The sequence below is a fragment of the Somniosus microcephalus genome, chromosome 1 (assembly GCF_052327205.1).
Source record: "Somniosus microcephalus isolate GS21.2 chromosome 1, FLI_Smic_1.0, whole genome shotgun sequence".
NCBI lineage: Eukaryota > Metazoa > Chordata > Chondrichthyes > Squaliformes > Somniosidae > Somniosus > Somniosus microcephalus.
In genome coordinates this window covers 22,590,895-22,604,464 of record NC_140987.1, presented here as the reverse complement: position 1 = coordinate 22,604,464, position 13,570 = coordinate 22,590,895, and the positions used below count along the sequence as shown (strand labels likewise).

The following is a 13,570-nucleotide window of genomic DNA, read 5'->3' as shown; positions in this document are numbered from 1 at the left end:
CTCCCAGCCCCTCCCCACTAGTATTTGTTTTTGTACCAATTCACTACTTTGTTGGTTAATTGTGTTTGGAGGAGTTCCTTGACGTGGCCTGGGACTTTGAAAGTGCCACTGGTGTTTTAGTGACTGAATAAGCCCAATCCAGGTTTTACTGACTGGGGGATTTGGCAATTTAGTTACTGGAACTTTGGGGATCACATGACAGAATTCCACCAACTTATAATTCCATCCACTGTAACTTTCAGAAGGGAATTAGGTAAATGCTTGAAAAGGAAAAATTTGCTGGGCTACGGGGAAAGAGCGGGAGACTGGGGCTAATTGGATAGTGCATTCAAAGAGCTGGCAGAGGCACGATGGGCTGAATGGCCTTCTGTGCTGTATGATCTTGGCCAGTCTCTGAGAGGACATTACCAGTTACAGCGAGTTAGTGGTTAGTTTACATTGTCATGTGTTGGGAGTTGGAGAGCAAATGGCCAGAGGTTTTTCCTGAATTGGCCATGTTTCTTTGTCTGTTTCCAGAGATAGCGTAACTGGTAGGTGGGACGGCAGCATGTGCGGCCCTACTGTCTACTGGATGGGGTGAGCTTAATGGGCCTGATAGTCTTCATCTGCTTTTGTATGTCTTTTTGTATGTTTGTATGTGCAGACTGGGGAATCAATCTGGGTCCAGCCTAGTGTGTGGCTCAAAGAGTTCACCCAGTCAGTAACTGAGCCCAGGGACAATCAGAACTCATCTCTTCCCCTTTCTGTTCCCTTCAATGATCCGTGCACAAATCAGGAGACACACAGTAAGTTTGTTCATTTTCAATCCACGTTTATTTTCAGATGTTAAACTTCTCACATTTCAGTTATTGAAAGATGACTTGTACACGAAAAGACTCTCTGGTCCATCCAGCCTTGTCCATCGCAATATATGGAGCCCCCCACCATGTGATCTCCTGGGAGAGGCGAAAAACCAGACATAAAAACCCAGGCCAATTTGGGAAAAAAATCTGGGAAATTCCTCTCCGACCCCCTTAGGCGATCGAAACTACTCCAGGAGATCATTATGGCCCAAATATTCTAAGACAATTACTTTCTCACTTCAACTCTGCTAACATCAATTGAACACAATCCCCGGGAGCCTGGTCTTCAACAATCTCCAGTCTAGTTCTGTAGCAGCAGTCACAAACCCAATATTCAGCGATGACGAGAAACTGGTTGGCAGGTTGTCTAGAGTTCCCACTTCTGTCGTTCCAGGTTGAACGAAAACTGTCCCCAATCTTTTCTTTAAAGTGTTAACTGTGACACCGTTTAATTTGCTGGGAACATCCGTTCCTAAACATTGGGGGTGGAACGTGGATCAAATTACCGGGATGCATCGGCACAATTTGCCTGGGGAAAATCTCTTAAGGCGTGACCTTCCCTGTTAAGACATATTGTTAAGACGTCCTAACTTTGAAGGACAAACCCACTTGTTTTTCCCCTCCCTCCCCGACTCCCATGCAGTGTTAACTTTTAGCACACCCCAGAACCCAGTTTGTTGACACCCAAAGACAACCCAGAACGAGGAAAAGACATACCAACACTCCCCACTAGACCCAAGAGACAACCAGGTGGGTGGCAAATGCCGCGTCACTTGAAGAATGAAGAGGAGCTTACAAGGGAGCAGCTGACATGGGAACAGCTGACAAGGGAGCTGTGATCTTCATTCAGGCATTCTGCACACACTGCTGGTGACTAACCAAGTAGTACTGAGGACGAGGAAGGTGGAGGTACTTGTATGGGAACAGAGGCTTAAATGACCAAGACAGACACAATAAAGTGAGCATTACCCAGGAGTGCCGCACTGCTGGTATACCCTAATCTGACGGGCATTCCATCTCAACTGCCAGGCCATCAATCAGAAGCTGGCAAGATCCAAATCCAGATCCTGACGGTTCAGCTTACTGTTTGGATCTGGCGCTGGCGCCCGTGAATAACACCCACTTTGATCTATTTGTCCTGGGAGCCGGAGAGTCTGTTCGCTTGCAGGTACGGTCCGCCCTCCTCACCCTGAGTACCAGTTGGACAGTGTCCAGCAGTGTGTGGAGGATGTCAGAATGAAAAATTCCCTAAAAAAGGTAGGGCCCTCTATGCTCTAAAAATGACTTGGATTTCTCCCGTGGGCTCCTGAAATCAAAGTGTGTATTCAATACCCGGGTGTCCCTGAATCACGGTTTGTGAGGTAACTAAAGGGTTAACCAGAACCACCACCTGCTGCAATTTCCTGGAGCATCCTGGAGACCAGGCAACCCTGAGCAACAGAATCCAGAAACAAAAGCACGAAAGACTGTCGGGCCTCCGCCCTGACTGCCTGAGGTCCTCCAGCAGATTGGTGATTATCCGGTGATGCGAGCAAGTCGATCGACCTGGTAAACCCCCCAAGTCCTGAAGATGTTCTGGACTACCTCAGTGTGGATCATCCACTAGTTAGGGTGGACTACAGAGCAGCTGAGTGTGCCGACTGTTGTGTTGTCCTCCCCGGGCCAAATGTGGCACCAAGAGTGTCACCCCGTTGTTCAAGCACCAATGGGAAGCAACGCGTCATCTTGACAGAGGGACCCAGGAAGGAGGGTCCCACCCTGTTTGTTGACTTACCGGACCCTTGTCATATTGTCTGTCTGCAGACACACTGACTTACCCTGCACCGAGTCTGAAAGTGGAGATGTCCTATTATACCGTTCACACCCCGAGCCTGTTGAAATGCCAAGTGAAATCACTGGCCGAGAAGACCATTCATCCTGAATGTGGCTCCCACCCATATGTCAAAGCATTAGCTGAAGAGCCTGATGGCTGTAGCACCAATGTATGGAGAACACTGTGCTCCCAGGACCACCAGCTCTAGTTCAGATGCTGCGACAAAGGAGACCTGTGGATACATTACTGGCAGAGTGATGGTCATCCAGAAGGCTCAACTGGAGAAATACCCCCAACAGTTGAGCCTTCTGGATGACGATCACTCGCTCTCAATGTGGATGGTAGAAGACCTGCCAGTATGCCCACTCGTAGATGATTCTTCTGATGGACAAACCAAACATCCAGTGTGATCCACTTCCACAGGGAAGTACTGGAAATAGCCCACCCACACAACTCTGAGGTGGGCTATCCAGGCATGATCACTGCTGGGGGAGGTGGAGCTGGACAGGGTCTCGAATGTTACTTGTGAGCTACCTGCATTCCAGGTCCTAATCTGGAATGACGGGCTAGCAAGATACAAAGGACATTGTGCTCCGGATAAGGCCTTGAATAGGCTGGTGGGGGTGAATGGATTGGTGGTGGTGAGTGGATGGTGGTGGTGAATGGATTGGTGATGGTGAGTGGACTGGTGTTGGCGAGTGGAAGGGGCCTATAGATGGGGTGGGCTAAGCTACAAAGTGAGCAGTGCCCCCCCACCCTTGTGTGTCAATTCGGGAATGCCTGAACGTTCTGCTACAGCAGATCCTCCACTTGCTCGCCAAAGAAGCCCTCAGCACCAACGGGCATCTGCAGAACCTGAAGGATCCCCAAGGTGTGAGGACAAACTAAGTGGCGATGCAAGATCCACTGGACGATAGATTCTGCTCCTACATTGAGAGCACCCACACAGTCTGCTGCTGCAGCAGATGCTCTCTGAAGGTGGTCCTCTCTGGCAGGGATTGCTCCCTCAACTCACATACTGGTCAGTGAAGCCAGCCCCAGTGGATTTGATGGCAGGGAATTCAGGATATGCGCCAAACCCTGCAGGAAGGTCTGCCAGACCCACATGTCCCACCAATTGGATTCTGGTGGGTGGAACAGGACTAGTTTCCTGGGCAGTTCCCTTCCTTCTGAGGCTTTCACGACTGAAGTTCACCAGATGTACCAGCGAACCTTAAGTTGTGAGGCAGAGTGGCGGGGCTGTCTACCTTGGCCATAACTGTGGCGCGCCTATCAAGTCCGCCCAAACTGCCTTGGAAATTGGGAGGGGGAATCCAACAAAGGTCGATGCCTGAGGCCTTTGCAAGACCCCAGGTAAAGACTCAACCCCCACAAGTGATGGGACTTCCGGAACTCACAGTTTCAGACTCGAAGTCACCCTTGTTTTGAATACATGGAAAAACCTCAACGCACGGAATCCGTGGTCAACTCAGGCTCCCAGTTTGGTTTCTGGAGCGCACGCACCCTCCCTGGGAGTGCCTCTCGAGTGTCGTAGGGAGCGGCTGAAGGTGGGTCCACAGTGGTGGGTGGGAGCCACAGATCTATAAATAGAGATCTGCAGCTGCACTCACCAAAGTGGACATCACCCGCAGCATAGGTGACCCTGTGTAGGGTCGAGTCCACTGAGGGTGGTGCCCCCAAATGAGCTGGCGCCAACTGGAGACTAATGTCCCGGGGCTGCGTTGGTGTCACCAGAGGGGACGGATGCCTCTGGGGAAGGACACACCAACAGTAGCTGGTGGCGCTTGGGGGAACCAGCCTGATTCTGGCACCAGTAGGCACGGACACCTCCGAACCAGCTGGTGCCAGAGGAGGACTCTTCCTCTATCCTGGGAGGCCTCAGTACAAGTGGTACCGGGGTTTCACCCGATGTAGTTGACTGGGATGGATTGGCTTTAACCAGCTCATCCCATTCCACACCATCGAGGCAACAACCGGAGCGTCCACCCTTGAGACTTTCCTGTTCAGTCCCAACACTTGGACCACCGGTCGACATCGGTCGGAGATGACTGTATGGACTGGGCCCTATCCAGTGCCAGTGCAGTTAACCCCGAGCAATGCCGAACTGAGCCTGGAGTTGGAGCAGGGTTGGTGCTTGATGCCGATGCGGGCACCTGAGGGCTGGACATGAAGGTCCAGCCCAGGGGAGAACTAGGGATGAGGGAGAGGGGCCGTGGGAAATTTTTTAAAATGGGAAAGAAACGTGCCAGAAGGGAAAGAGTTGGTTTAACACCATCTCCAATCATTGGCTGCGAGTTTAAATGGATGTTATTGGCCGTCAAAGAAAGAAATTAGAAGATGTACAGTTGACACTAAAGAAATGGATGGGAAAAGGAAAGATGGGTTGAGGGGTATTTCAATGTTGCTGTTTCCTCCTTTGTGGTATCTCTGCTGGCATTGATGTGATTTTGGTCAGGATGTGTGATCCAGTTGTCTTTGTGGTTTTCTTACTGACAACTTTAGTCTGTTGGTAGTTTGATGAAACCGTCCATTTCCTCTCACTCGTCCTGACACCAACCTGTACCTGTGGCAGAAGAAGAAATGACAAAAATCACTGGATTGCAACAAGGACAACGACCGGCATTTTATCGCTCCCCTCGTATAGTAAACCATATAACCTGTAAAAGGATTTGTCAAATTCCCTTTAAAAAGTCAACACCTGGGCCAGCGTCGAGCTGTGTGGGCAGGTACCAAGCTCGGTCAAGGCAGCTCCAGTGGCATTACTGCCCAGGAGTACATTCTTCGAGTCTTAACCCTGAGCTCTCAGTACTGGTGAACACTTTGAGAAACTGATTATTCAGTTGTTCTCTCTCCCTGTCAGCCTCTCCTCTTATTTAGACCCGTTCATTCAATACCAATCACTGGTTTCAAGAGGGACGCTCTTGACTTTTTAAATGGTCGGGCTGAGCTGTCCCACAGACTATCCCCGTGTCCAGGGCAAGTTGATCAGAACAACCAGCATGTACTGACCTGCTTTCAGTTTCCAGGATTTGAGACTTTATATCTGCACGGATTTTGCTGTAACTGACTCTGACTTTCACGGGGAATGATACAAGCTGGAAGTACAGCTCCAAACACAGTTAGTCACAGTCAGTAAATAGTTGTCTACATTTACAGATCAGGGAGTGAGCATTAAACTCCAGGACTGGGAGGAGCCGGTCAGTGAGGAGTGGGGCTCAGTAACCATCAGTAACCAGGCTCCGGGACCCAGACTACCTATGAGCAACGCTATGGAAGAACTACCAATAACAAACTGAACTATTCCACCTGACTGTGCATCAATATTACTGTATCTGATAAACTGTTCATATTGCTCATTATGACTTTCACTAATAATACAAGATAAACAGGTAAAGACATAGAAACATAGAAGATAGGAGCAGGAGTAGGCCATTCGGCCCCTCGAGCCTGCTCCGCCATTTAATGAGATCATGGCTGATCATCCAAATTCAGTACCCTGTCCCTGCTTTCTCCCCATATCCCTTGATCCCTTTAGCCTCAAGAAATATATCCAACTCCTTGAATATATTTAATGAATTGGCCTCAACTGCCTTCTGTGGTAGAGAATTCCACAGGTTCACCACTCTCTGGGTGAAGAAATTCCTCCTTATCTCTGTCCTAAATGGCTTGCCCCTTATCCTTAGACGGTGACCCCTGGTTCTGGACTCCCCAACCATCAGGAACATCCTTCCTGTATCTAGTCTGTCTAGTCCTGTTAGAATTTTATAAGTTTCAATGAGATCCCCTCATTCTTCTAAACTCCAGCGAATATAAGCCCAATCGACCCAATCTCTCCTCATACGTCCATTCCTGCCATCCCAGAAAGACAAACCTTTCAAAGTTCACGAATTCTGTCCAAGCCGCTGGTTGATGATGTTTCAATTGTTCGTGTTGTCTTCACAGAGCAAAGCTGTTCAGGCGTTCGAGCCGACCGCATTCAGTCTTAGACAGACCAGCCAGTTCGTCAGACTCAGTGCAGCTCCCTTGCATTCACAAACTGTTTATATCTCCTCCTGGCTCATATTTATCTACTTTACAAAGCTATTGTGATGTCTCATCTCAGTGTGAGGGTGGGGCTTACTCTGTGATGCCACGGTTTGACCCGTCCAATCAAAGTGGCCTCACCTTGAAACTATACTTGTTTCGCTAGAAAGCAATAACAGGTTTCCATGTGGTTATGACCCAGAGCACAGGGTGCGTGGGCGATGGGCAGTGATGGGATTGTTTGCCTTCTACCAATTATGTTAAGCAATTGCATACATTTAAAGCAACAGGAGTCGGCCATTCAGCCCCTCGAGGCTGCTCCAGCATTCAATTAGACCATGGCTGCTCTGCACCTCAAATCCATTTACCTGTCTTTGATTGATATCTCTTGATCAACTTAAGAACAGGAGGAGGCCTTTCAGCCCCTCGAGTCTGTTCTGCCATTCAATTCAAGCATGGCTGACCTGTATGTTAACTCCATTTCCCCGGCTTGGTTCCACATCCCTTAAAACTCTTGCCTAACAAAAATCTATCAATCTCATTTCTAAAGTTTTCAATTGACCCCCAGCCTCAATTCCGCTAGCCTTTGGGAGAAGAAGTGCTTCCTGACATCACATCCCTGACCAGGCTAACTCTAATTTTAAGCTCATGCCCCTTTGTTCTCGGTTTCCCCGCCAGAGGAAATAGTTTTTATCGATCTACCCTACCAACTCTTTGAACATCTTTAACACCTCAATTATATCACCGTTTAATATTCTATACTTGAGGGAATACAAGCCCAGTCTGTGCAACCTGTCCTCATAATTTAACCCTCTGGAAGTCCACACATACAAGATCCAGAGACACTCCCTTGTCCATGTTACTGACCTCCTCTGAAACGTTATTAGATCAGTCAGACATGACCGGCCCTTCACAAATCCATGCTGACACTCATTGACTACCATTTAGGACTGAGATGAGGAGGAATTTCTTCACCCAGAGAGTGGTGAACCTGTGGCATTCTCTACCACAGAAGGCAGTAGAGACCAATTCATTAAATATATTCAAGAAGGAGTTAGATATATTTCTTAAGGCTAAAGGGATCAAGGGATATGGGGAGAAGGCAGGGACAGGGTACTGAATTTGGATGATCAGCCATGATCGCATTGAATGGCGGATCAGGCTCGAGGGGCCGAATGGCCTACTCCTGCTCCTATCTTCTATGTTTCTATGTTTCACAAGCTCATGCATTTTCCTATATGATTATGTTGCTGGGGTTTAAATACTGTCCTTTCCCCTCTGGGACATAGTTTGAATCTAACCCACACTAATGCAATGAGAGTCTCCCCTTTCTGCTGGCTGTAAGGGTTCTATGTAAAATGAGTTTCTCCATTTTGACCCAGTTTTTAGTGGCGATGGACCCACAGCACAAAATTGGCACTAATTTGACACTAAATGGTCATTCTCAGGAATGCCACAGGAGTACAGAAATAGGAGGGATCAGACAGCGGAGAAATAAAATCAGACTAAGGGGGTTTGGAATGCATGTGTGTAAATGCAGAATGTGGCAGATAACATAGAAACATAGAAACATAGAAGATAGGAGCAGGAGTAGGCCATTCGGCCCCTCGAGCCTGCTCCGCCATTCAATGAGATCATGGCTGATCATCCAAATTCAGTACCCTGTCCCTGCCTTCTCCCCATATCCCTTGATCCCCTTAGCCTTAAGAAATATATCCAACTCCTTCTTGAATATATTTAATGAACTGGCCTCCACCGCCCTCTGTGGCAGAGAATTCCACAGGTTCACCACTCTCTGGGTGAAGAAATTCCTCCTCATCTCAGTCCTAAATGGCTTACCCCTTATCCTTAGACTATGACCCCTATTTCTGGACTCCCCGGCCATCGGGAACATCCTTCCTGCATCTAGTCTGTCCAGGCCTGACAGAATTTTATAGGTTTCGATGAGATCCCCTCTCAATCTTCTAAACTCCAGTGAGTACAAGCCCAATTGACACAATCTCTCCTCATACGTCATTCCTGCTGCACTCCTTCCATGGCAAGAACATCCTTCCTCAGATAAGGCGACCAAAACTGCACACAATACTCAAGGTGCGGTCTCACCAAGGCCCTGTACAACTGCAGCAAGACATCCTTGTTCCTGTACTCGAACCCTCTTGATACGAAGGCCAACATACCATTTGCCTTCTTAACCGCCTGCTGCACCTGCATGCTTACCTTCAGCGACTAGTGCAGAAGATCACCCAGGTCTCTTTGCACTTCCCCTTCTCCCAATCTATTGCCATTCAAATAATAATCTGCCTTCCTGTTTTTGCCACCAAAGTGGATAACCTCACATTTATCCATATTATAGTGCATTTGCCATGTTTCTGCCCAATCAGCCAACCTGTCCAAATCGTACTGGAGTTTCACGACATCCTCCTCACAGCATACCCTCCCACCCAGCTTTGTGTCGTCTGCAAATTTGGAGATACTACATCCAATTCCCTCGTCCAGATCATTAATATATATTGTGAACAGCTGGGGTCCTAGGACCGATCCTTGCGGTACCCCACTAGTCACTGCCTGCCACTCGGAAAACGACCCGTTTATTCCAACTCTTTGCTTTCTATCTGCCAACCAGTTCTCTATCCAAGTCAATACCTTGCCCCCAATCCCATGTGCCTTAATTTTGCAAGCTAATCTCTTATGCGGGACTTTATCGAAAGTCTTCTGAAAGTCCAAATACACCACATCCACTGGTTCTCCCTTATCTATTCTACCAGTTACATCCTCAAAAAATTCCAGTAGATTAGTCAAGCACGATTTACCCTTTGTAAATCCATGTTGACTTTGTCCGATCCCGTCACTGCTCTCCAAGTGCTCTGCTATTACATCTTTTATAATGGACTCTAGCATTTTTCCCACTACCGATGTCAGGCTTACCGGTCTATAATTCCCTGCTTTTTCTCTACCACCATTTTTGAATAGTGGGGTAACATTAGCTACCCTCCAATCCATGGGTACTGTTCCAGAGTCTATCGAGTTCTGGAAGATGACCAGCAATGCATTGGTAATCTGCAGGCACAAGTTGCCACATGGGAATATGCTAAAGTGGCATTAACGGAGACCTGGCTCAAACAAGGGGAGGAATGGGAACTTAACATTCCTAGCGACACTCTATTCAGGAGAAATAGGGAAGGACAAAAAAAGGAGAGAGGGTCGCAGTATTGATCAAAGAAACTGTTACAGCCCTGGAAAAGGATAATATTGACCCGGATTTTGCTGTAGAAATAACTGCTATTAAGGAGTAAATTGGACAGCAACTTCCAACATGCGCAATTAAATGTGGAAATCAGGAGGTTTCTGCCCGAGTTGCCTTACTCCTCCAGAAGCTTCGATACACCGGTATCTCCCCAGAGACTCGCCATTCAAACACATAGAAGCCCGTGAAGTTGTGGTACTTATGTGATAGATACCCACAAAACACGCCAGAAAAGGTTAGGATTTGTCCATTCCAGTGTAAGTAATTTTTTAACGGCGCGATAAGTCTTAATTACTGCCAAACAGCATCTCTGGCCCTGAAAATTAACTTTCACAAGTGTGGAGCCTCATTCCTTCAATTATTGTTGGCGATATTAAAAAAGTTAAGTACATTTTACTTTAACTTTTTCTTTGTTTCTTTAGCTCTCTCTCTTAATCCCATCTTTCTCTCCCTCTGATTAGTTAAGGAGATGCACAGTTGCTTTCCCTGTTCACACCGGTCCCAGATCCCCTGTAGAGGACATGGCGCTGTTTTGGCTCTCTAATAACGTACATTCTAGTGCAAAAGCCCACAGAAAGTCTGTGGGTAAGTGTAATGAACGGCTAACGCCGCTTGTTCACTGCTGACTGCACAATGCATTGTACTTAAGTGTTCAAAGACTGAATCTATGTGGTTAGAGATAAGGAGCAGAAGAGGAGCTATTACGTTGCTGCATGTATACTATAGACCACCCGATAAAGGAAAGGTAGAGAGGGATGCATTTCAGAAAGATGTAATAACAACAGTAGTGAAAATGGGGGAGTTCAGTTATCCTAGTATAGACTGGGGCAAAAATTGTGTGAAGGACAAAGAGAGGGAGGAATTCCTGAAATGTGTACAAGAGAACTTCCTTGATCAGTGTGTTTCGAGCTGCAATGAGGAAGGAAGCAGTGCTGGGTCTAGTTCTGGGGAATGAAGTGGGGCAGGTGGAGCATGTTTCAGTGGGAGAGCATTTGGGGAACAGTGATCACAGTACCATTTAGTTTAGAGTAGTTATGGAAAAGGACAAAGAACAATCAAATGTGAAAATACTCAACTGGAGGAGGGCTAATTTCAGTGAGTTGAAAAGGGATCTGGCCCAGTTAGATTGGATTGGAAACAATGATTGGCAGGTAAAACAGTAAATGAGCAATGGGAGGCCTTCAAAGAGGAGATGGTTCGAGTACAGACGAGACACATTCCCATGAGGGGGAAAGGAAGGGCATCCAAAGCTAGAGCTCCCTGGATGACTAAAGATATAGGGGGCGAAATTCGGCTTCAATGTGACTGCCATTAGCGCCTCTGGGGGGTGCTAACAGGGCGCAAAGGGCTAATCACCCGGGGGGAGGCGGAAAAAGCGCCTCCCGCGAAATTCAACGGGGCGTTGCTGAGGCGCTACCCAATAGCGCCGCGCCCCCGCCAGTAGCGCCCCGGGCAATGACGTCCCCTCACCATCCTGCGGCAGAAATTCGGCTGCGCTCCGTGAGGCTGCCACGGGCAGTGTCAGCGCCAGCCTCACGGGTCGCGAGCATGGCCACCCTCCGCTCGCGGGGCGGTAGTTAAAGGGGAGGTGCGGCCGCGACCCGCGCCACCATTTTCTTTTTTTTGGCCGACTTCCAGGTCGGCCCTCTGTGGTGTGCCATGGTGCGGTCCTGTCCGCCATCGCACAGCCTGGCGCCACGTCTCGGTGCTGGACTGCGGCCGCGGCACCACGCTGACCTGGTGGCCTAGTTGGGCCATTTGGAGGCCCTGCAGAGTGCACAGCGGCCCTCCCCTCCGTGGAGATCAGCCGATCGCGTCCCGACATCGCCTCGGTTACCGCCCCACCAGGAAGTTCAGCGCCCGACATTGCACTCCACTTCCTGGGCGGGGCGGTACCAAATTCCACGCCCATAGAGATTAAAATGAAACAGAAAAAGGAGGCTTATGATAAATGTCAGGTTGATAAGACAGTAGAGAACCAATCAGAATACAGAGAGTGCAGAGGAGATCTAAAAAAGGAAATAAAAGGGGTAATGCGAAAAGATTAGTGGGTAATATAAAAGAGAAGACTAAAGTCTTTTATAAACATATAAAGAGAAAAAGTATATCCAAGGAAGGGCGGAGCTGATTAAGAGCCCAAAAGGAGATCTTGTGGAGACAGAGGGCATGACTGAGGTACTAAATGAGCACTTCTCCAGTACGATTTGGACAGGTTGGGTGATTGGGCAGAAACATGGCAAATGCACTATAATGTGGATAAATGTGAGGTTATCCACTTTGGTGGCAAAAACAGGAAGGCAGATTATTATTTGAATGGCAATAGATTGGGAGAAGGGGAAGTGCAAAGAGACCTGGGTGTCCTTGTGCACCAGTCGCTGAAGATAAGCATGCAGGTGCAGCAGGCAGTTAAGAAGGCAAATGGTATGTTGGCCTTCGTAGCAAGAGGGTTCGAGTACAGGAACAAGGATGTCTTGCTACAGTTGTACAGGGCCTTGGTGAGACCGCACCTTGAGTATTGTGTGCAGTTTTGGTCACCTTACCTGAGGAAGGACGTTCTTGCCATGGAGGGAGTGCAGCGAAGATTCACCAGGCTGATCCCTGGGATGGCAGGAATGACGTATGAGGAGAGATTGTGTCGATTGGGCTTATACTCACTGGAGTTTAGAAGATTGAGAGGGGATCTCATCGAAACCTATAAAATTCTGTCAGGTCTGGACAGACTAGATGCAGGAAGGATGTTTCTGATGGCCGGGGAGTCCAGAACCAGGGGTCATAGTCTAAGGATAAGGGGTAAGCCATTTAGGACTGAAATGAGGAGGAATTTCTTCACCCAGAGAGTGGTGAACCTGTGGAATTCTCTGCCACAGAGGACGGTGGAGGCTAGTTCATTAAATATATTCAAGAAAGAGTTGGATATATTTCTTGAGGCAAAAGGGATCAAGGGATATGGGGAAAAGGCAGGGACAGGGTACTGAATTTGGATGATCAGCCATGATCACATTGAATGGCGGAGCAGGCTCGAAGGGCCGAATGGCCTACTCCAGCTCCTATCTTCTGTGTTTCTGTGTTTGCATCTGCCTTCAGTAGAGAAGAGGATGCTGCTAATGTAGCAGTAAAGGAGGAGGTGGTAGAGGCATTAGAGAGGGTAAAAATAGATAAAGAGGATGTACTAAAATAGTTGCCAGTGCTCAAGGTAGAAAAGTCACCCGGTCTGGATAGGATTCAACCTAGGTTGCTGAGGGAAGTATGGGTGGAAATAGCTGAGGCTCTGGCCACAATCTTCCAATCCTCCTTTTATATGGGGGTGGTGCCAGAGGCCTGGAAGATTGCAAATGTTATACTCCTGTTTGAAAAAGGGGAGATGGATAAACCCGACAACTACAGGCCAGTCAGCCTAACGTTGGTGGTGGGGAAACTCGTAGAGACAATAATCTGGGACAAAATTAATTGGCACTTGGAATAATATGGGTTAATAAATGACAGCCAACACGGATTTGTTAAAGGCAAATCATGTCTGACTAACTTGATTGAGTTCTTTGATGAAGTAATGGAAAGGGTTGATGAGGGTAGTGCGGATGATGTTGAGTATACGGACTTCAGAAGGTGTTTGATAAAGTACCACAGGCTTCTTCGACAGCACCTCCCAAA

General features: G+C 48.0%; 1 long non-coding RNA gene across 1 annotated transcript; it reads right to left on the bottom strand.

Moving 5' to 3' along the window:
* Nucleotides 1–790: 790 nt before the first annotated feature.
* LOC147123986 (uncharacterized) lies at nt 791–7,635 on the bottom strand. The gene is made up of 2 exons (XR_015074965.1): nt 6,527–7,635; nt 791–5,218 (listed from the first exon to the last, which is right to left on the bottom strand). It is a non-coding gene; the product is annotated as an uncharacterized LOC147123986 (long non-coding RNA).
* Nucleotides 7,636–13,570: the final 5,935 nt, after the last annotated feature.